The 25,392-nt window shown below is 44.3% G+C and overlaps 1 protein-coding gene across 1 annotated transcript in view; it reads left to right on the plus strand.

Annotated features, from left to right (window-relative positions):
- dmd (dystrophin) overlaps window positions 1-25,392 on the plus strand; it is a 1,392,820-nt gene that overhangs the window by 546,049 nt on the left and 821,379 nt on the right. The window lies entirely within an intron of this gene.

Raw genomic sequence — 25,392 nt, forward strand, 5'->3', positions numbered from 1 at the left:
GTGCATACATGAGCTTTTGACAAGAGTGAAAGTTAGCTTTGAGTTAGCATAAGTTAGTGTGTATGTTGACGTCCACCAAATGTCTTCTAAATCACTCAAGAGGTGTTATCAGATTCCAAAAACAGTGTTTTCAGTAGAGCCTGACCAATATATCAGCCGACCGATCGGCCAGCCGATATTATTGGCCGATATAAGCCCTTTTCAAAGTACTCACTATCGGCCTAAATTTTGCCGATAGAATGCCGATAATTTCTCATAAACAGAACAGTTACTGAAATAAAGTTGTGTCGACAATGTAAAATGTCCTTGCACCATTTGTCCAGTAAATGGAGCTCTGACTCCATTCAACTGAGAGCTGCTTACACCCCTGCTTAAATGTGTTCATCACCGGCCACCGTAGTTCGCCGTCACACTGCACTGATCGGCTCACAAAAGCATACAGGTAAGTTTATAAGGATGTTGTTTGTAATAACTTTGCGATTACATTCACCCCACATTTCTCCCATTTCAGTTCAACTCAGTTTGATTAACTCAGTTTATGTAGTAATGTGTCAAATATGCTTCATTGCATTGGTTACACTTTTTATTAAGCCCACGTTGTGTAGATCTTATTTCTAGCATGAAAAACTTTCGTTTACTGCTAAGAGGTTGAAACATTCAGCTGATCGGCTGATTTATCGGCTATCGGCGGATCGGCTGATTCATCGATTATCTGCATTTTTTTTCATCCAAATATCGTTATCGGTATCTGCCTCAAAAAATCCATATCAGTCGGGCTCTAGTTTTCAGTTTTAGAAGTGTTTATTTCTCGCTAGTTTTACATAATATATGACAGAGACTTATATTTACACACAAATGTAACCTAGTTTGCAACTAGCTAGACCAACCTGTATTGTCACCACGCTAATGTGCACAACATGTCTTCCAAATCACTTTAGAGATGTTGTCAGGTTCCAAAAACAGCTGTTTCAGTTTCAGAGGTGTTATTTCTCGCTAGCTTGTGCATAATATATGACGAAGAGGTTATATGTACACACAACCAAAACGGAGCTTGCAGCTTGCTAGACCAGTCACTGATGTCATGGTGTCACTGTACTCTGATTGGATGTCACCCCCACCCATCAGAAAAAATAAAATAGAACAAAATGAAACAGAATGTGAGAATGTGACTTTTTAACCTCTTGAAATACCTTTTAAAATAGGTCAAGGTTAGCCATCTTTGAACTGCACATCATGATGTGTGCCAAGAGTGTTCCTTGTGAATTTGAAGACTCTGGCACTAATAGGACTGGACTTATGCTGAACACGGACAGACGAATGGATGGACACAAAGTCTTTGCAATACCCGATGGCCATATTTGAGGGCCTTGGGTAAAATGAATCCTTACATTTACATGGCCTCTGAAAATTGTGGTGATGTACAGAGGTAAAAATACTAAATTGTCAATGTCTGAATATATATGGACCTGGCTGCACTTAAGCCAGTGCTGGTGGCTTTCAATATCATGAAAATGCTGCATGCCAGGAAGCCTGGTCTAAGTTTTTGGAGTTCTGTTATCAAAAGGGCTAAAATAAAAGGGACCAGACAAAAAAATGAAAATATGTTGTTTATTCCCCATTAAATGGGAACAACATCATTTGCGGCAGCAAATGACCTTGTCAAAAACATTAAAAACATGATAAACAAGATAGTTGTCACTTTGACACGTTTACACTGTTGTGGTGCCGCAGCTCAGGACGGTGGCTCTCAGGAGTTGCTTCTATTTTTCTATCCTACCAAGTTGATTACAGTTAATGTGGTTCACCTGAAGCGAGGCTGTGATTAGACAGAATGAAAACCAGCAGGTTCTAGCCATTCAAGAATTAAGAGATGGCAGATTAAAGTGATATGATTAAAAACACAAGATTTATGAATGTGGGTTTGCTATGACTTGCTGTGATTATCCACCAAAAGGAAATCCCAGGTGCTCACAGAAACCAAAGGGGTACATACAGTACGATCCAAGATTGGTAAGTTAACAAGACATTTTAAGCCAAAAAGCCACAATTTTCCAGGAAATGAATGTGGCTCTTTTAACCAGGGTAGTTCACTGAGGTAACTTAGGCTGCAAACATAAACTTAATCTGGCCTGGAGATTATGTTCAGAGTTTCATCTTGAATCAGTGATGGAAAGTGCTGCATTCACTCAAATCCTCCAAATTGTGCAAGATTATCTTCAGAGAGTGAATACTTAGGCCCCAGAGTATATGGTGTGCTGTAAAAACCCTGTCAGATGGAATTACTTTTATAAGGGGAGGTAGAGTAGTGTAATTTTACTGCAGGATGTTTGTAATATTTATAGCTAAATTGGACTAATCACAGTGCCAGCGCCAGACAATTATCAGGAAGATTTTCACAGGTGGGCAGTTTTTACCTATGTTATTCATGTATTCATGTATGGTTTAATAAGTTACTGTAGCAATGAGCTGCATTATCACAAATCTTTGACATTAGTGTTATTTTTATATTTAGAGCCTGTAGATATTAATCATTTAAAAATTGAACACTTGATGAAAACTACTCTAACATGCATACTATATACAGTTGTATGCAAACATTTGGACACCCTTGATAATTTTCATGATTTTCCTGGATAAATCATTGATTGTCTGGATCAGAAGTGTCAATTAAATATATCTTATAACAGATGAACACACTGATATTTGAGAAGTGAAATGAAGTTTCTAGTATTTACAGAAAATTTACCAATTAACAGAATTGGTTTGGTAAGCTCATTGACACTTGACCTCCTTACACAGGTTAATCCAGTCATGAGAAAGGCTATTTAAGGTGGCCATTTGCAAATGTTTCCCCTCTTTGCATCTCTTCTGGGTGGCAACATGGGAATTTCTAAACAACTCGTAAATGACCTGAAAACAAAGATTGTTCAACATCATGGTTTAGGAAAAGGATACAAAAAGCTATCTCAGAGATTTCAGCTGTCAGTTTCCACTGTCAGGAACATAGTGAGGAAATGGAAGACCACAGGCACAGTACGAGTTAAGGCCCGAAGTGGCAGGCCAAGAAAAATCTCAGATAAGCTGAAGCAAAGGATGGTGAGAACAGTCATAGCCAACCCACAGACCTGCTCCAAAGACCTACAACATGATCTTGCTGCAGATAATGTCTCTGTGCATTGTTCAACTATACAGCGCACTTTACATAAAGAGATGCTGTATGATGCTGTAATGCAGAGGAAGCCTTTTCTGCATACACGCCACGAACAGAGTCACTTGAGGTATGCTTAAGCACATTTCGACAAGCCAGCTTCATTTTGGAATAAAATGCTGTGGACTGATGAAACTAAAATTGAGTTATTTGAAAAAGAACACAGCATTCCATGAAAAATGCTTGCTACCTACAGTAAAATTTGGAGGTGGTTCCATCATGCTGTGTGGTCAGTGCAGGTCCTGGGAATGTTGTTAAAGTTGAGGGTCACATGGATTCCAGTCAATATCAGCAGATTCTTGAGAACAATGTTCATTAATCAGTGACAAAGTTGAAGTTGCGCCGGGCCTGGATCTTTCAACAAGAAAACACGAAACACTGCTCAAAATCTACTAAGACATTCATGCAGAGGAACAAGTACAATGTTAAGGAATGGCAATCTCAGTCCCCAAACCTGAATATTATTGAAAATCTGTGATTTTAAGCAGGCTGTCCATGCTCAGAAACCTACAAACCTAAGATGTTTTGTAAAGAAGAATGGTCCAAAATACCTTCAACCAGAATCCAGACTCTCATTGGAAACTATAGGAAGCGTTTAGAGGCTGTTATTTCTGTAAAAGGAGGATCTACTAATTATTGATGTGTTTTTTCTGTTGGGGTGCTCAAATTTATGCACCTGCCTAATTTTGTTTAAAGAATTATTGTGCACTTTCTGTAAATCGTAAAACTTCATTTCACTTCTCAAATATCACTGTTTGTCTGCTATATAATATATTTAACTGAAATTGCTGATCCAAACAACCAGTGATTTATAAAGGAAAATCATCAAAATTATCAGGGATGTCCAAACTTTTGCGCCCAGCTGTATATGTCAAAGTAAAGTCTGCGAATTGGTAGGATTGGAGATTCCACTAGTAGAATCTCCGATCGGAAACTGTACTAGTACAGTCCCCGATCAGACAAAGGCTACTGTACCAAATATTAACACTGATTTTCACAGGTGTTGAAATACTTATTTGCAGCAGTAACATACAAATAAATTATTTAAAAAAAATCATACATTGTGATTTCCGGATTTTTTTTTTTTTTTTTTTTTTTTAGATTATGTCTCTCACAGTGGACATGCACTTAAGATGAACATTTCAGACCCCTCCACGATTTCTAAGTTGGAGAACTTGCAAAATACTTATTTTCCTCACTGTATCCCCCATCCTGATGATGTCATTAAGAAATACAAAATGTATAAAGCGCTCAGAATTCTAATTCCACTCCCCCCCCCCCCCCCCCAACAAATCCTGATGATGTCATCAAGAAATACAAAATGTATAAAGTGGTCAGAATTCTAATTCCACTCCCCCCCCCCCCCCAACAAATCCTGATGATGTCATTAAGAAATACAAAATGTATAAAGCGCTCAGAATTCTAATTCCACTCCCCCCCCCAACAAATCCTGATGATGTCATTAAGAAATACAAAATGTATAAAGCGCTCAGAATTCTAATTCCACTCCCCCCCCAACAAATCCTGATGATGTCATTAAGAAATACAAAATGTATAAAGCGCTCAGAATTCTAATTCCACTTCCCCCCCCCCCCAACAAATCCTGATGATGTCATCAAGAAATACAAAATGTATAAAGTGGTCAGAATTCTAATTCCACTCCCCCCCCACCCACCCCCGATCCTGATGATGTCATCAAGAAAGCCCGAGTACAAAAGGTATAAAGTGGTTCCACCCCACCCAAACAATAATATGTAGCCCTAAAAACTATATATATTCTGAATCCTCATGACATGGAGAACAAACTGGTACCATTATTTAAAAATTTGAACTGAAAATGACCCCAAAATAGCCTTTTATGTAAGAAATAGCCTTTTATGTAAGACCATACAGTGTTGTACCATGTGGTTTCTCAGCTGTTCAGCACCTGACTGTCCTGTACAACCCAGTTGCTTTCCTGTCTGAATACATTAAACCAAAGAAGTTATTTGATTCAACATAATATTATAATGAATCTGTAAAATATAATCACCTTTGGTGTACAACCCAATACAGTTTGAAGATTTGCTGTCTGAAAACTTTGTATTTTCACCATTTATGACAAGACAGAAAAAGCTGGCAAGATACATAAAGGTTAAAGGTAAGACATCTTTTACTTCCTAAAGACACAATTAAGGGCAACCAATAATTTAATCTCTCTCTCTCTCTCTCTCTCTCTCTCTCTCTCTCTCTCTCTCTCTCTCTCTATATATATATATTTGAGCAAATATTAGGAATCGTTTTGACAGTGACTGGAAACATGGTATTTGTGTAAGAAGATGTATTTGAGCAAAGTTTAAGTTAAATTTGACCAAGTTTATCAGAACAGGGTTTCATTAAGTTAGTTTTACTGATCCATCAGTGTTAGAAATCTGCCCCCACAGACATGGCACTCAAAAAATCATCTTTACAGATTTGAGAATGGGAGAATGGGAGATTTTTTTCCTGCATTAATTAACATATATTTGGTTATCTTAGCATCCATTATCTTCCCATAGTCTTCACAAAAATCACATCATTTCAAATAGCAGTCTATGATCATGGGCACATATGCACCATTCTGCAGCAGAGAGAAAAATCAATCATCATCTTACTGGTCACACAGGTTACATGTCTCTGCCTTTCCTCCTATATTTGCTTTCACTCTATGTTCCTCTCTGTCTCTCTTTGCAATGAAGTATTCTTCATAATCAGTCAGATAATTAGCAGTTTGACCTCTGCAGGGTCAGTTTTCAATGCTTCAAATATGTGCGCGCACACACACACACACACACACACCCACACACACATTTCCATGGTAGCAAGGCCATAGCAGTAATCACACCAGCTGCTCTACTAAATTCTTCAACCTGCAAAAAATAAATTAAAGCATTCAAAGAATTTACATATTTCTCAAACTCAGTGATCTCAAGCTGGCTGTGTGAGGACTGAATGTGGCCAGCAACCCACTGTGTGTCTTGTCAAAAATGGCAATATGGAGTTATTGACAGAACATTTATCTTCTACAACGCAAAGTGAGGCAAAACACAACATTTTTTGACACTACGGTCTGATATATAAAGCATATGATAGTCTCCAGGCTAAGTTCTTTTCATTTCATTTTCTTTCATTTCTCAGTCTGTAGTTAAGAGTATTTCAAATTTCCTTATCGGTCAGTATTGATGACAAAGTCTCATAGAGGATAGCCAGAGCCAGCTCAGCTTTTGGCATATTTCAAGATATAGTACAGGATTAAAGGGGGATCAGCCTGCAAAAAAGGGTCAAGGTCTACCATGCAGTTGTCTTCCCAGCTTTACCGTATGCATGTGCTGTGTTCAACAAAGCAGCTGAATTCTTTCCACAATAGTTACCTTCTACTGCACATCAAATGGCAGGACAGAACCCCTGACATACAGGTGCTCCAGATGGCAGAGATGGAGAGCATCCATGCCACATTAATATGTGTACAACTCGGGTGGGGCAGTATGAATGTTGCATTTTTGACCATTGACTGCCAAAGAGATTGAGGTATGGCATGCTAAAAGAAGACAGTCTTGAGGAGGTCAACTCAAACATTACAAGGACATTCAAAAGGCCTCCCTCAAGTGATGCAACATCAACAACAAAACCTAGGAGGATGCAGCACGAAACCGCTCTTCCTGGTGTTCTACAGTGCACAGTGGGGTATGAGAATTTGAATTGAAGAAAGTGAGGGAGCCAGAGGGAAAACATCAACAGCGGAAAGGCAGAGAAATCACCACTTTTCAGTCCACCTCTGCAGTCTCCTGCCCACAGTGCAACAGACAGTTCAAGTGAGGATTGGTCTAATCTACCATCATTGCACACATAAACCTCTGAAAAATTAATAAACAAAAACAAAGAAATACAGTAAGATAAATGATGGAATAATGGGATCCGTGTTCACCTACAGTAGCGAAGGATGGACATCATCATCATCATCATCGTCAAAGTATTTAGCAGCATCACAAGAGTTAATATAAGAAGCTGGCTGGTTGTGTTCCTGAAATTGACATTTCTAAAATCGTATCCAGCAACTTGAAATAAAGTTGTCTGTTCACCATTGTTTTAGTATTTTTATCATTATTGTTGAACCTGAAATGATCTAAACTGGATGCCAGTTCTTAAATTGAAATTTTAAAAGGTCTTTCAGTTTGTAAATGAATCATTTACCATATTTTCAAAAGTAATGCTAATGGGTATGTTATTTAGGCAGTGCTTTCTCTAAAACACACAGAGTGGGCCATAAAAGGTTAACAAACTGATTAAGAAGTGAGCAGAATGTAGCACTTCTATTACACTACCTTTCAATGAGAGTATTAAGATAGATAGATAGATGGATAGATTTATTGGGCCTCATGTATCAATGTTGCGCACTTGTGGCATAAATTTATGGCGTAAACTTGAAATACACCAAAGTCGCCGTGACATGTATCAAGCAGTGCGCACCTGCCCATTTCTGGCGTACGCCTGATCTTGATAAATGCGGCGGGTGGAAACGATCGTAATTATAATAAACACACCCATAAATATTCAGACTCCGCTTCAGACACACCCTCATTTTATGACATGGAAGCCGGAAAGACGGCAAAGAAAAAGAACTCCACCAATCACGACGCATGCCAATAGAGCGTCAAAAGCGGCTGTCGTATCAATTGTTTTGTAGTATATAATCAATAAAGTGTTACAGTGATCCCTCATTAATCGCTGGAGTTACGTTCTAAAAAAATAGCCCGAAATACGCGAAACCGCGACGTTAGGCAGCGTTATTTTTTACAATTATTATAGACGTTTCAAAGCTGTAAAACCCCTCACTACACAGTTTATACACTTTCTCAATCAGGCATGAACATTTTCTCACTTTTCTCTCATGTGTAAACACTCTCAAAGTTCAAACCTTAGTAGGAAAATAAACCAAACTGTTTTCAGGCCCAAACATTTGTTTGAGAAATAAAAATAAAACGTTTTCCTATAAATAATTGTGATGGCATTTAGAACTAACGAATTAATTTTAACGATCAACGAACGAGGTCGGACACATAAGAAATTATTAATAGTGACTGACCAGTATTTCACAGATCGGGCCTCTGCATCCTGGCGCCGCGCCTTTTTCCACTCACACCTGGCTGCAGGTGTTTGTTTCCGAGTGACAAACACAGTTATGAGTAGTTGTTGGCGCTCTTTTCTCTTCTGGGCAACAAGATTCTTATAAACAGATACGCAGAACACAGAACACTATAAAAAAAAAGGCATGCAAAATTGGACTAAATACTCCGCGAGCGTCCGAGGCCACGACAGGTGAACGGCGTTATAGCGGGGGACCGCTGTATTCTCTTTTCACATGTCAATAATTCTTGACATGTGGATATTTGCTCGCTCAATTAATAAGACACGCCTAATCTGTCAGATTTCTTTATTTTTTAAATGTATTTCTGTATTTATTTTATTGTGACAACCGAATGGAGACGTCAAAACCTGATTGCAGCACGGGCGAATTAAGGGAATAACGAAACTACAGTTGTTATTATCAATTTCATAGTCTAAAACGATCACACCACATGAAGTTAAGCTCAGCGCTGCTCTGGCTCCAGGCTCGAAGTCTGGAGAAAAAGGCGAGCAGCGCTTTCCTTCCTGTCAGCGCTGTAGCCACGGATCGTGCTCGAGACCAACAATCCCGCAAAGGCGGGATTTGTATTGATTATTATGTAGTATAATCAGGAAAGTGTTATTTATGTAACATATGCATTGATTTGTATAATGGCACTGTTTATCATGTTGATCATCTTCATTTTTATGTGGATTCCAGTGCTGGTTCATTTTGGTGTATAATTTACGCCACCTCTCGTCCTGGTGTATATTTTCAGCACAGCGTACGCCAACGACCACATTGATAAATGCCAAGTAGTGCAGCTGTTTTGGCGTACACCCCATATACACTCAAATATCGCCGTACGCAACGTTGATACATGAGGCCCATTGTCATTACAAGTGCAACAAAATTTCTTCACACCCAATCACCTCAGACAAAAATACAATCAATCCACAATTATTACAAGTTGAATGTAATAATGGCAAACATCAGAATTAGAACAACCATACATATACATTTGATTGTCTATGTACGCTAAACTTTAAGACAGTCCGTCATCCGAATTGAGGCACTGTGAGTGTGGAGGGGCTGCAGCAGTGTCCCGCGCAGCCCCGAGCTCAGGGGGAGCAGCAGGTCAGAGGTTGTTGTTGCTAAGTCACATTTTGTGGTCGGATGTGCTTTGTTATTTTTGGGAAAAAAATAGAAAAACACCTGAATGATTGAATTGTGAGCCTATGTAGTAGCCTATTTAAATGAACAGAATACTTAATTAAATCTTAATTACCTTAATGAAATACCTCAGAGTGACACCACCTGCCAGAGAAGCAGGAAAATATCCAAATTGATCAGTCTAAATCTGAAAGTTGGAAGTTATGAATATGATTGATTAAATATCTGTCTTCAACTGGACACAAGACAAACAGCAGGTGTAATTTTTAACATTTATTTACATATTTACAGGTCATAAACACATTTTACTGAGATTTTGTGATTGACAATGATTCATAGTTTTGTTACTGGGGTGAGGTGAGGCTGAGAAACACAAAGGAGGAAAGAGAATGAGGAAATAAATATGGATAGAAATTAATAAGAACAAACTTATTTGGAATTTAGTGGTAAATTTTTGAGTTCACAAAAAATATTTTTATTATTAGGAGAATTCCACTAAGCCATTTTGAGCATCCACCTGACAGCAAAGACCATCAGAACACTTGAGGATTGCTGACTTATGTGGACCCGAATCAGGTGACATCTGTTGGTCTGAGGACTTCCTTCCACCATACACTGAGGGCTCAGCCTGAGATGATTTTCTTGCACCTTGGGGCAGGGTTAGCTGGGACCCTGAGGGGTTTGGTGATTTATGCTGCAAGTGTCCCGTTCACCCGGTGGGAAGGCTGAGACAGCAGGGGCTGCACACGGTGCATCTGTCTATCCACTTCACCAATGTACGCTCTCTGTCGAACAGTACAGATGAATTATTGCTGCTCTTCCCCAGAAAAAAACTCAGACTTCGGGAGATCAGCCACATGGCGCTTCACTGAATCCTGACTCAGTGAACATATCCCCGACAGGGCACTACACCTCCCCGGCTTCTAGCGGCTGCACTCAGATCATGTAATGGAGCTCTCTGGGGAGACTAGAGGAGGCAAAACATGCTGTTATATAAATGAAAGTTGTTGAACAGATGTCGCAGTGTTGAAGAGGATGTGCAGCCCTCAGCTGGAGACTTTTTTCATAAACTGTCTTCCATTCTATTCACCTCAGGAGTTCTCCCCGTTCATGCTGGTCAGTGTGTATATTCCACCATAGGTATGTGAAACAGAGGCGCAGCAGCACCTTGCTGACGAGGTCACAGAAGTGGAGAGAAAGTATTCAGATTCCCTGATCATCATTTTAGGGGATTTTAAGAAAATCTGAGCCATGAACTCTGTAAAGATGGACAGCACGTCACGTGTTCCACCAGGGAACATTCTTGACCACTGCTACACTACAATAAAGGATGCCTACTGCTCTGTTCCCCATGCAGCTTTCTCCCCCTCCCCTCTGCAACACCACCTGCACTAACAATCTATGAAGAGGATGCGTGCCAGCACTTGTACTGATCAATTGACTCCTGTCTTCACACTGATCTTCAACAAATCTCTGTAACTGTGCATGGTCCCTTCCTGCTTAAAATGCTCCATTATTATCCCAGTGCCAAAGAAACTCTCCATAACAGGACTAAATGACTACAGTCCCATCACCCTGACACCTGTAGTCATGAAGTCTTTTGAATGGCTGGTGTTGAGCCACCTGCAGGACATCACAGGACCCCTACTGGACCCCCTGTAGTTTGGGTCAGTTGAGGATGCAGTCAACATGGGACTGCTTTACATCCCACAGCACCTGGACTCGGCAGAAACGTACACGAGGATCCTGTTTGTGGACTTCAGCTCAGCATTCAACACCATCATCTCCGACATTCTCCACAAAAAAACTCTCTGTGCCAAATCCCACTTGTCAGTGGATCTCCAACTTCCTGACAGGCAGGACACAGCAGGTGAGGCTGGAGAGCATCATATCCAGCACATGGACAATCAGCATTGGCGCACTTCAGGGGCGTGTGCTCTCCCCACTGCTCTTCCCCCTCTACACAAACAGCTGCACCTCAGGGAACCCCTCTGTTAAACTCCTGAAGTTTGCCTCGCTCTCAGACGCTGTGGGCGGTCTTTAAACCGGCTGGAGCACTCTTTAATCTGTGTAATCCCCATAAAATCGTCGCTGAAAGCCATCTAAATTTTCCGAATGGTGTCCAGCTGGAGGTCTCTCACAGTTTCTGGAAAAATTTGATGCAGCAAAGCTCCAAATCGTTCAGACATTTATTTGCAATAAAAATCCGACGAGAGGGGTGGACCACTGCTCACACAAAGCCTGCTCACAGGCGAATGATGCAACTGACAGGCGTGAAAAAACTCACGCATGCGCACGAAGGTTCAAGCTTGGCTGATGCAATCACATGTGATTCAAATCCATATGTTTTTTGCAAAAAATAAAAAGGTCCGATACTTGTTGGACAGACCTCATATTTGAGAAGTGAAATGAAGTTTCTAGTATTTACAGAAAGTATGCAATAAATATTTAAACAAAATTGGACAGGTGTATAAATTTGTCATTTTACTGAGTTGAATACATTTAGCACTAATAATTGGAACACAAAATTGGTTTGGTAAGCTCATTGGCCCTTGACCTCCTTACACAGGTGAATCCAATCATGAGAAAGGGTATTTAAGGTTGCTATTTGCAAATGTTTTCCATCTTTGTATCTCTTCTGATGAGTGGCAATATGGGAGCCTCTAAACAACTCTCAAATGACCTGAAAATAAAGATTGTTCAATATCATGGTTTAGGGGAAGGATTAAAAAAGCTATCTCAGAGATTTCAGCTGCCAGGTTCCACTGTGAGGAACATAGTGAGGAAATGGAAGACCACAGGCACAGTACTAAGGCCCAAAGTGGCAGGCCAAGAAAATTCTCAGATAAGCTTAAGTGAAGGATGGTGAGAACAGTCATCGACCCACAGACCTGCTCCAAAGACCTACAACATGATCTTGCTATAGATAGTGTCTCTGTGCATCATTCAACTACACAGCATACTTTGCACAAGGAAATGTTGTAATGCAGAGGAATCCTTTTCTGAGTACACACCACAAATAGAGTCACTTGAGGTATGCTAAAGCATATTTGGACAAGCCAGCTTTATTTTGGAATAAGGTGCTGTGGACTGAAGAAAATAAAATTGAGTTATGTAGGCATAACAATGGGTGGTATGCATGGCAGAAAAAGATATACAAGATAAACACTTGTTACCTACAATAAAATAAAATTCCGAGGTGGTTCCATCATGCTGTGGGGCTGTGTGCTCAGTGCAGGTCCTGGGAATCTTGTTAAAGTTGAGGGTCACATGGATTCCAGTCAATATCAGCAGATTCTTGGGAACAATGTTCATGAATCAGTGACAGAGTTGAAGTTGCACTGGATCTTTCAACAAGACAACGACCCTAAACGCTGCTCAAAATCTTCTAAGGCGTTCATGCAGAGGAACAAGTACAATGTGCTGGAATGGCCATCTCAGTCCCCACACCTGAATATTATTGAAAATCTGTGGTGTGATTTTAAGTGGGCTGTCCATGCTCAGAAACCAACAAAACTGACTGAACTGGAGATGTTTTGTAAAGAAGAATGGTCCAAAATACCTTCAGCCAGAATCCAGACTCTCATTGGAAGCTATAGGAAGCTTGTAGAGGCTGTTATTTCTGCAAAAGGCTGATCTACTAAATATTGATGTATTTTTTCTGTTGGGGTGCTCAAATTTATGCACCTGTCTAATTTTGTTTAAAGAATTATTGCACACTTTATGTAAATCCTGTAAACTTCATTTCACTTTTCAAATATAACTGCGTTTGTCTGCTACATGATATATTTAACTGAAATTGCTGATCCAGACAACCAATGATTTCTAAAGGAAAATCATGAAAATCATGGAAATCATCAGGGGTGCCCACACGTTTACATACAACTGTACCTCATTTACAATTTTACTTCAATCTGTTGTCTGTTTTACATATTCTTTTTTTTTTTGTCTTATTGCATATTATATTTTAGTTGCACATTTCATTTGCACTTTTTTACAGTGAATTATTCAGTGTTTAGTATATTTATACATGCCCATACAGAGAGAGTGCAGCTCAGACCAAAGTCAAATTCCTTGTATTCTGTGGATACTTGGCGAATAAGAGTTGTTGCGTTTCCATCAGTGTTGATCATGGACATCGATGTTTACGGTCTCTGATGGGGTTGAGGGAGTTGTTTTACAAAGGTCACTGATAAGGCAGGAAGGAGACCATTTGGCCCCTCAAGAACACTTTGAGGCTAACTGTTGGATATCCTGGATGTTATAAGTTTATTAAAGAATTACGTGGGTTTACATGTATCCTGGTTCAGGCAGTTTAGGTAAACACACTGGTGTCCACTTGAGGTGATGCAGACATCGAGAGTTGAGCAGTGTTCCAGTGTTTTGTTAAAGGGGGAAGGTAAAGAAAACACACTTTGTTCTGTGAAGGTCCCCAAAGCATCCTTGCTACACCTAACACACATTATTTTGGCAAAGTACTACCAATTCAAGTAGCACTTTTCACAAGCAGCCCCCAGGAAAATGTTATTTTGTCTGTGTCTTAAAGCTCATATGAGATAGACACTTCAAATACTAATGGACATGATAACTATGCAGTTGTATTTGGTGATCAGTTTGACAGGTTTTAGATTTGACGACAAATGGAGCAAATATAACAGACTCTGACAGGGATGCAGGTAATGTGAACGGAAATACTCGCAACCTGTTAATTCTTTAATTATATTTTTACACTTTTATATATTACACTTATATATAAAATCCCAGGATTTTTCCAGTAAAAATTCAAAAGCAGACCACAGCGCGCGCGCGCGCGCACACACACACACACACACACACACAGGGTTTTTTTACTTTTACTTTTCATAGCGGGATTTTCCACATTCATTGGTCAAATAAGTCCTGTCTGTACAAGCACTCATTAAAATATCTCCATTCACATGAAAAGTAACAGGTGGTTGAGGTGTATGGAGACAGAGAGAACCGAGGCAGCACCGTCCTGTTCCAGGTCGCATCGAGCTGTTCCAAACTTAGAAAACTTGGAACAGGTTTAAGCTTAGAAGGGCAAAGTCTGCTCCAGAGTGGCACAGCGCTGCAGATGAAATGTGCCTGGCACACAGCAGGTGTGACGGTCTGATCTTCATCAATGTGTATATGTGTCAGAATTATTGGACAGTCATAGTTCAGCACGTCTGGCAGAGCTGTGTGTGCGTGTGTGTGTGTGCACGTTTGGTCTGTCTTTGATCTGTCCGTCCATGCGAATCTGACCTCACTCATTTCATTTTCGCCTTAACAGAATACACATACTACCAACAAAAAAAAGGGTGAGACATGTAACGGACTTACCGTCCGTGACTTTTCTCTCCATCTCGGGGATATTTTATTAAAATCATCAGGACCCATATGTTGTGTGGGCCGCCAGAAGAGGAGGTACTGCTGGCCCACCACCAGAGAGCGCCCTGCCTGAAGTGCGGGCTTCAGGCACGAGAGGGCGCTGCCGCCACGGACACAGCCGGGAGTGACAGCTGTCACTCATTATTTCCTGACAGCTGTCACTCATTCTTCATCATCTCACTCCATAAAACCCAGACGTCATCTCCACCTCTTCGCCGAGATATCGTACTTCTATGGAGGTAACTTTCTCTGCCTGTATTGATTGATTCCAAGAGCTATTGTGTTGCAGCTGTCTAACCAGAGGACCGGCGTGGGTCGCGACTGTTTCGTCCTACTTCCCGTCAGATAAGTGGTTACACAGACGCTGCACGAGTGTGTATTAGAGGTGGAGGTGGCATTCCCACCGTTGTTGTTACGGGGTGTACACACACCCACACTTGACTGTCTTTGCTCTTCGCCAGCAGTACCAGATCCGACAGTCGGGGACGGTGATCACCTGGGAATTCGGGACTTGGCGGCTCCAGTATTCACCAGGTTCGGTGGCAGCGGAAATCGTGTGGTTCTGGCTCTTCTCAGGACAGACGTCTTCTATCCTCGAGCCTGCCCACACGTCACCTTTGTGGATTGACTGTTATCAGATTCTGAGATTGTCTGTATATTCATTGTGCACCTTCACAACATTAAATTGTTACTTTTTTGGCTCATCTATTGACCGTTCATTTGCGCCCCCTGTTGTGGGTCCGTGTCACTACACTTTCACAACACCATATTTTCCTCTAACTTTGGAAATAGTGCTTCTGGCTTGAACACATGTTTTCAGGTCATTTTTATTCCCGTTTCAGACAGAAGCATTGGTTCTTCCATGAAGGAATCCTCAGCATTTTGTAGTTACGCTCTGCAAACATTTAATCCACATTGTAATTTTGGGCCGCTGGGGAAGCAAGGAATGCTGACATTCTCCTCTTCTCTTTCACTTGAGCAGACAAGCTGTAATGCACCTACAAGACAAATTTTCACACTCTACGATGATTTTTCTCCTCAAAAGGAGCTGCATTGTCCATGCTTTGAAGCAGGGAGCAATGTGAAGCCTTCCTGGAGTGATGTCACATGCACCCCTGCTGGCTGACTTTCACACGGGAAATTTGAAATCTTAAAAAAATCATCAACTTGTCCATTTTTTGTATGTTTAGTGTATTATTTAGGACTTAGTCCATTATGCACAATTGCGTCGTAAAGCATAAAAAACACATCAGGTGCACATTATGAAATGACCTGAGAAAGACCATGTGGGTGTGCCACAGAGCATGCAGCCCATGCAAACACCACAGAAGTCTTCAAAGTAGCCATTTCATTAAATTTTGCCTTTGACAAGAAATGTGTCCATGCCCAGACATGGAATTTTGGGATATTAGAGACACTTTGTCAGGATATTTGGGAAGTTGAACCCAAATGCAGGACACAAACACAGATTTGCAGTGTGAAATACAGTATGAGAAAGACAGAAAGAAGCAGGGGCCTGTACTACAAAGCGGGGTTACTGGCTTATCAGGGTAACTTCGGGAGTAAGTTGATGACGTGTGGAGTAAATCAAATGAAATCAATTTTATTTATATAGCGCCAAATCACAACAAACAGTTGCCCCAAGGCGCTTTATATTGTAAGGCAAAAGTCAGACAATAATTACAGAAAAACCCCAACGGTCAAAACGACCCCCTGTGAGCAAGCACTTGGCGACAGTGGGAAGGAAAAACTCCCTTTTAAAAGGAAGAAACCTCCAGCAGAACCAGGCTCAGGGAGGGGCAGTCTTCTGCTGGGACTGGTTGGGGCTGAGGGAGAGAACCAGGAAAAAGACATGCTGTGGAAGAGAGCAGAGATCAATCACTAATGATTAAATGCAGAGTGGTGCATACAGAGCAAAAAGAGAAAGAAACACTCAGTGCATCATGGGAACCCCCCAGCAGTCTAAGTCTATAGCAGCATAACTAAGGGATGGTTCAGGGTCACCTGATCCAGACCTAACTATAAGTTTTAGCAAAAAGGAAAGTTTTAAGCCTAATCTTAAAAGTAGAGAGGGTGGTAACTTCCTGGTTAACCCGTACTACGAAAGGTGGATAGGTTTCGATTGAGGCATGCTGCCACGGGAACTTACGCTTTGCGCCAAACCTGCTCCGAGCAGGTTATGGTCTAGGATTAGCATGAGGTTCTCGCTTAACCACTCCCTTTATAAGTACTGTCCATCCACCTGCATCACTCCGAAGACAATGCCAGCCTACCTGGATGATCCGTTTGATATTGGGGCACAAATTGTGGGGGCTCTCTCCGCAGGGTGAGGGTTTTTAAAGACCACCGGAATCCGCTGACATACCCGGATGATATTCTCTATGAATGATATAGATCCTCAGCCGAGGGAATTTGTTATCTTTGTCAGCTGATCGGACCAGATGTCTGTAACATCATCCATCGTACACTGTAATAAAAGAATGTTGTTTTTACAGGAAAACGCTGGCAGCTGTGGTCACCACTGTAAAAAATACAGCAGTTAAATGTACAAAAAAAAGAGCTCTTGTTTGTAGATTTAACAGTTCCTTTAATATGAGTCAGCCGTGGTTCATTCACTGTAAATCAATATACATATTATGTCTGTAATGTTATCTACTGTGCTGCTGTATGTTTTACAGGAAGTCCCTGGTAATCACAGCTGCCAGCGTTTTCCTCTAAAAACAAGTCATTTGTTACAGTGTAGCAATGCCCCGACGATCGAGCAGATAATGTGCCTTACGCTTAGATATTCTGCCAGTGGAAAATTTATGTATTCCATCGGTGATGCTCTATCTAAACTGTTGGATGCATTTGTCGTTTTCCCTGGCCATTTATCCGCAATGTAAATCAAAGAAGGGTTGTATGCAATCTCGGGTAATTACTAATATCAAAATAGGTCTAATGCATGTCCATTAATTAGGCGAAGTGGGGCTTATCAAGCTATGAATATAAACCTACCGTTCTGAAGGATGTTTTTATATTTCATCTTCACCTGCTGCCAGGTGCATTTGGCACTGCTATTGCATCTGACATATTGACAGGATTAGGAATAGCAATCATACAGTCAAGGTAGCCTATTTAGGAAACATTAAATTAACCTAACATTTATTAGTAGGCCTATGGCCACTTCTGAATCGTGTTGCATCTGGGCGTAATTAATGGAAGAGGGGCATTTTTCTACACATATCAGACATTCCACAGGTTAATCATCTGTAACAGATTTGGATAACAATTATGCATTTACCCGATCAGCAATACGTTGCCAACAAGCCTGTCTTGCTTTATTGGCAGACGATGTGTTCGATTTCCCCCTTAACGTTAATTTAAATTCCTTGTAGCTCCGCATCAAAATCGTGCATTCTTCTCCGGTAAAGTAAGGTGACCGCGCCATCATTGAAAAAATGGTGACATATGCTGCAACCCGCCCCTTTTATGTGAACGTGCACATACTCCACTTAGGTTAACACAGGTTCATCAAATCAACATCTTATTCAGCGTCGTAGTACTGATTAACGCCACTTGAGGGAACCAGGTTTTGTCAACCCCGGTTTAAGAGGTTGACCCTGGGTTACATCTGAGTAAGTTAACCCCGCTTCGTAGTACAGGCCCCTGGGGTGACGAATACAGTGTGCAGCTGCAGGATGATGACAGCAGCAATTTAAGCAAACTGGAGTAAACTGCAGAGAGGAATGACAGACCGAGAAACAGACAGGGCTCCGAACCTCGACAGGAAAGCAGTAGGTGGACAGGACTCAATAGTGGCATGAATCATGAACATAACAGCAACAACAAAGACAGCATGACGAGTGGGGACAAATATACAAACAAATATTCAGAAACCTCAGGACGTGTGATGATTATGAATGACACAGTATTATGAACACTGCAGTGCCCACACGCACAGACACAAGCCAAATGGAGCTGACACTGTTGTGAAAGTGTAGTGACACGGACCCACAACAGGGGGCGCAAATGAACGGTCAATAGATGAGCCAAAATATAACAATTTAATGTTGTGAAGGTGCACAACGAATACACAGACAATCTCAGAATATGATTACAGTCAATCCACAAAGGTGACGTGTGGGCAGGCTCGAGGATAGAAGACGTCTGTCCTGAGAAGAGCCGGAACCACACGATTTCCGCCGCCACCGAACCTGGTGAATACTGGAGCCGCCAAGTCCCGAATTCCCAGGTGATCACCGTCCCCGACTGTCGGATCTGGTACTGCTGGCGAAGAGCAAAGACAGTCAAGTGTGGGTGTGTGTACACCCAGTTACAATAACGGTGGGAATGCCACCTCCACCTCTCACTCAATATGCTGATGAATTTACAGTGATCCCTCAGAGGAAAAGAGTGCCGTCCTGCACTCACTCAGCCTCCACAGGAAGAGCGACCGGTACTCCTGCAAACACTCACAATATACAGCTTATAAGTAAACACAAATGGCTGAGGATATTACCTCCATTGAAGTACGATATCTCGGCGATGAGGTGGAGATGACGTCTGGGTTTTATGGAGTGGGATGATGAAGAATGAGTGACAGCTGTCAGGACATAATGAGTAACAGCTGTCACTCCCGGCTGTGTCCGTGACGGCAGCGCCCTCTCGTGCCTGAAGCCCGCACTTCAGGCAGGGCGCCCTCTGCTGGTAGGCCAGCAGTACCTCCTCTTCTGGCGGCCCACACAACAGGACCCCCCCCTCAACGACCAGGTTTATCGGGGTGTCGGCGGTAGAAATCGGCCAGGAGGGCCGGATCCAGGATGAAGCTCCTCTTCACCCAGGAGCGTTCTTCGGGTCCATACCCCTCCCAGTCCACCAGATATTGGACCCCCGGCCCATTCGACGGACGTCCAGGAGCCGGCGCACCGTCCAAGCCGGCTCCCCGTCAATGATCCGGGCAGGAGGCGGCACCGGACCAGGAGCACAGAGGGGTGAGGTGTGGTATGGTTTGAGTTTGGAGACGTGGAACACCGGGTGGATCCGCAGTGAAGCTGGGAGCTGGAGCTTCACTGCGGCAGGGCTGAGGACCTTGAGGATGCGAAACGGGCCGATGAACCTGTCCATCAGTTTCGGTGACTGTACTTGCAGAGGGATGTCCTTCGTCGACAACCACACCTCCTGCCCGGGCTGGTATGCAGGGGCCGGGGACCGCCGGCGGTCTGCATGGGTCTTCGCTCTCGTCCGGGCCTTCAACAAGGCAGCACGGGCGGTGCGCCACACCCAACGGCACCTCCAAAGGTGGGCCCGGACCGAGGGCACACCGACCTCTCCCTCCACCACAGGAAATAAAGGGGCTGGTACCCCAAACACACCTCAAATGGGGAGAGGCCGGTGGCAGAAGACACCTGGCTGTTATGCGCATACTCGATCCAGGCCAGATGGTTACTCCAGGCCGTCGGGTGCGCGGATGTTACACAGCGGAGGGTCTGTTCCAGCTCCTGGTTGGCCCGCTCTGCCTGTCCGTTCGTCTGTGGATGGTACCCGGACGAGAGGCTCACGGTGGCCCCCAGTTCCCTGCAGAAACTCCTCCAGACGTGAGAGGAAAACTGGGGACCACGATCCGAGACTACGTCAGTGGGTATCCCATGCAGACGGACGACGTGGTGGACCAGGAGGTCTGCTGTCTCCTGGGCAGTAGGGAGCTTCGGGAGGGCCACGAAGTGGGCCGCATTGGAGAATCGGTCCACTATCATGAGGATGGTGGTGTTGCCCTGGGACGGTGGGAGACCCGTGACAAAATCCAGGCCGATGTGGGACCAGGGGCGATGAGGCACAGGAAGCGGTTGGAGCTGACCTTGGGACTTCCTGTGGTCAGCCTTGCCCCTGGCACAGGTGGTACAGGCCTGGATGTACTCCTGGATGTCGGCCTCCATAGACGCCCACCAGAAGCGCTGCCGGACAACTGCCACGGTCCTTCGCACCCCTGGATGACAGGAGAGCTTGGAACCGTGACAGAAGTCCAAGACTGCAGCCCTGGCCTCTGGTGGGACGTATAGCTTGTCTTTTGGTCCAGTTCCCAGGTCCGGGCTTCGTGCCAGGGCCTCCCGGACGATCTTCTCCACGTCCCAGGTGAGGGTGGCCACGATAGTGGACTCAGGCAGGATGGACTCCAGTGGATCTGACAGTGCAGTTTTGACCTCCTCTTCGTGTACCCGGGACAGGGCATCTGACCTCTGGTTCTTGGTCCCGGGGAGATAGGTGATCCGGAAGTCAAAACGCCCGAAGAACAGTGACCAGCGGGCTTGCCTGGGGTTCAGCCGCTTGGCGGTCCTGATATACTCCAGGTTCCGATGGTCAGTGAAAACCGTGAACGGCACAGACGCTCCCTCCAACACGTGTCTCCACTCCTCAAGAGCCTCTTTCACCGCAAGGAGTTCTCGATTGCCGACGTCATAGTTCCGTTCAGCCGGGGTCAACCTGCGAGAAAAGTAGGCACACGGGTGAAGAACCTTATCGGTCTCTCCGCTCTGGGATAGCACGGCTCCTATCCCTGAGTCAGAGGCGTTCACTTCAACCACGAACTGGCGGCTAGGGTAGGGCTGCACCAAAACTGGCGCAGTAGAGAACCGTCGTTTCAACTCCTTGAACGCGGCTTCGCACCGATCCGACCAGGTGAAGGGGACTTTTGGAGAGGTCAGGGCTGTCAGGGGGCTAACTACCTGACTGTAGCCCTTAATGAACCTCCTATAGAAATTAGCGAAGCCGAGGAACTGTTGCAGCTTCCTACGGCTTGTTGGTTGAGGCCAATCTCTCACCGCCGCAACCTTGGCCGGATCAGGGGTGACGGAGTTAGAGGAGATGATAAACCCCAGGAAGGACAAAGACGTGCGGTGAAACTCGCACTTCTCGCCCTTCACAAACAGTCGGTTCTCTAACAACCGCTGCAGGACCTGACGTACATGCTGGACATGGGTCTCAGGATCCGGAGAAAAGATGAGAATATCGTCCAGATATACGAAGACGAATCAGTGCAGGAAGTCCCGCAAGACATCGTTAACCAAGGCTTGGAACGTCGCGGGGGCGTTGGTGAGGCCGAACGGCATGACCAGGTACTCAAAGTGACCTAACGGGGTATTAAATGCCGTCTTCCATTCGTCTCCCTTCCGGATCCGAACCAGGTGATACGCATTTCTAAGATGCAGCTTCGTAAAGATTTTGGCTCCATGCATTGGGGTGAACACGGAATCCAACAATGGCAACGGGTATCGGTTGCGAACCGTAATCTCATTCAGCCCCCTGTAATCAATGCATGGACGGAGTCCGCCATCTTTCTTGCCCACAAAAAAGAAACCTGCCCCCATCGGGGAGGTGGAGTTCCGGATCAGCCCGGCAGCCAATGAGTCCCGGATGTAGGTCTCCATTGATTTGCGCTCAGGTCGTGAGAGGTTGTACAGCCTGCTGGACGGGAACTCAACGCCTGGAACCAAATCAATGGCACAATCGTACGGACGGTGCGGGGGAAGGCTGAGTGCCAGATCCTTGCTGAAGACGTCAGCAAGATCGTGGTACTCAACCGGCACTGCCATCAGATTGGGAGAGACTTTGACCTCCTCCTTAGCCTGTAAACCGGGAGGAACCGAGGATCCTAAACACACCCGATGGCAGGTTTCGCTCCACTGAACCACCACCCCAGACGGCCAATCAATCCGGGGATTGTGCTTCAACATCCATGGGAAGCCCAAAATCACGCGGGAGGTAGAAGGAGTTACAAAAAACTCAATCTCCTCCCGATGGTTTCCAGACACCACCAGAGTTACTGGTTGTGTCTTGTGTGTGATTAAAGGGAGGAGAGTGCCATCTAGTGCCCGCACCTGCAATGGTGAAGGAAGCGCCACCAGAGGGAGCCCTACCTCCCTTGCCCATCTGCTGTCTAGCAAATTCCCTTCTGACCCCGTGTCCACCAGTGCTGGGGCTTGAAGGGTTAAATCCCCGCTCAGGATTGTAACTGGGAGTCGTGTGGCGATCTGTGTGTGTCCCACGTGAATATTTTGACCCCCCCTTAGCCCAGTCTCTGAGGGCGGTTGTTGTTGTGGCCGTTTGGGGCAGTTTTTCTGTATGTGCTCCTTTGAGCTGCAGAGAAAACACTCCCTGCGGACCAGCCTCCTCATTTTGGCCCTGTGCGTTTCCCTAACAACGTCAACAGGGGGAGATCGATAAGCCCATCTAAATCCCGCGGTTCCTCCTTAGCTACCAGATGCTCCTTCAGGACCAAAGACAGTCCGTTTATGAAGGCGGCGCGGAGCGCAACGTTATTCCAGCCGGACCTCGCAGCCGCGATGCGGAAGTCGACTGCATATTCGGCTGCGCACCGGCGCCCCTGTCGCATTGACAGCAGCATTGTTGAAGTGGTCTCTCCTCTGTTAGGGTGATCAAACACTGTTCTGAACTCCCCCACAAACCCAGTGTATGCTGATAACAACCGTGAGTTCTGTTCCCAGAGCGCCGTAGCCCAGGCGCGTGCCTTACCCCAAAGCAAAGCAATAACATAAGCCACCTTGCTGGCGTCAGACACGTACATCATGGGTCGTTGTGCAAAGACGAGCGAACACTGCATCAGAAAGTCCGCGCACGTCTCCACACAACCCCCGTACGGCTCAGGGGGACTTATGTATGCTTCAGGGGATGGAGGGGGGTTTGTTGAATGACCAGTGGAATGTTAATACCCGGCACCTGGTCGGCAGGAGGAGGAGCCGCAGCAGCGCTCTGATCGCGCACTTCCACCTGTGCGGTGAGAGATTCCATCCTGCGATTAAGGATGATGTTTTGCTCGGACATCAAATCCAGCCGAGCGGTAAAGGCGGTGAGGATTTGCTGCAACTCACCGAGCACGCCTCCTGCAGACGCCTGTGCACCCTGCTCTTCCATTGGCTGTCCAACAGATGGATGACGCCCCTCGGGATCCATGACGCTGGCCGAGATATCCTGTTGTGAAAGTGTAGTGACACGGACCCACAACAGGGGGCGCAAATGAACGGTCAATAGATGAGCCAAAATATAACAATTTAATGTTGTGAAGGTGCACAACAAATACACAGACAATCTTAGAATATGATTACAGTCAATCCACAAAGGTGACGTGTGGGCAGGCTCGAGGATAGAAGACGTCTGTCCTGAGAAGAGCCGGAACCACACGATTTCCGCCGCCACCGAACCTGGTGAATACTGGAGCTGCCAAATCCCGAATTCCCAGGTGATCACCGTCCCCGAATGTCGGATCTGGTACTGCTGGCGAAGAACAAAGACAGTCAAGTGTGGGTGTGTGTACACCCAGTAACAATAACGGTGGGAATGCCACCTCCACCTCTCACTCAATATGATGATGAATTTACAGTGATCCCTCAGAGGAAAAGAGTGCCGTCCTGCACTCACTCAGCCTCCACAGGAAGAGGGACCAGTACTCCTGCAAACACTCACAATATACAGCTTATAAGTAAACACAAATGGCTGAGGATATTACCTCCATTGAAGTACGATATCTCGGCGATGAGGTGGAGATGACGTCTGGGTTTTATGGAGTGGGATGATGAAGAATGAGTGACAGCTGTCAGGACAAAATGAGTAACAGCTGTCACTCCCGGCTGTGACTGTGGCGGCAGCGCCCTCTCGTGCCTGAAGCCCGCACTTCAGGCAGGGTGCCCTCTGGTGGTGGGCCAGCAGTACCTCCTCTTCTGGCGGCCCACACAACAGACACTATGGAGTGATGAAACTGAACTAAAACACCACAATCCTAACGCATGATCCATGACTTTAAGTTAGATTATCCCTCTGGGGCCGACACCATCGTATACGATGGCTGGGACCAAGCTTTACTAAATTATAAATAACTTTTTAATGATATAACATAGAAACATACTCTTTTTTTTGCTGAAAAGTTAACTCTGCGGACTTTCTGTCGGCCATCTTTGTACTCCTCATAGAAGCTGTGTGATGATGTGCGCAATGTGAGTGTCCAATCGGAATTGGTTCACCATCACATGGTTTTCCAAAATCCAATTATAGGGCAGATTTACCTCACGTAATAAACCAAAGATCGTTTTCAGGAGTGATATCTTACTAGTTGGCCCGTTTGAATAGCCCCCTAACTCCTCCAATGCGCCCTGCGCCATTACGCACAGCGAAAGTGAAAGCAGACAGAGAGCCTCACATGACAATCTCACATGCTCAAACAAAGAGTGTGTAACTATCAGGATTGCTCCACGAGTTTGCATTTGAATGTTACTGGATTACTCTGTGGCTCTCTCCCTCTGGCGTAAAGCACTGTTTACCATATCAGTGAGGTGAGGGAGACAGGCTGCTCTTCAGACTGGAGCATAAACGCATAGACCATTTTGTATTTATTGTTCAAAATGTGCATTTGTGTTTATTGTTTGAACTTTTTGTTGTACAGTCTTTCACACAAGACCTCAAATTACCTTTATAAAATGTCAAAAAAGTTTATTATAGTTTGCTGTGTGCT

Source organism: Thalassophryne amazonica, chromosome 1 (assembly GCF_902500255.1).
Source record: "Thalassophryne amazonica chromosome 1, fThaAma1.1, whole genome shotgun sequence".
NCBI classification, from domain to species: Eukaryota; Metazoa; Chordata; class Actinopteri; order Batrachoidiformes; family Batrachoididae; genus Thalassophryne; species Thalassophryne amazonica.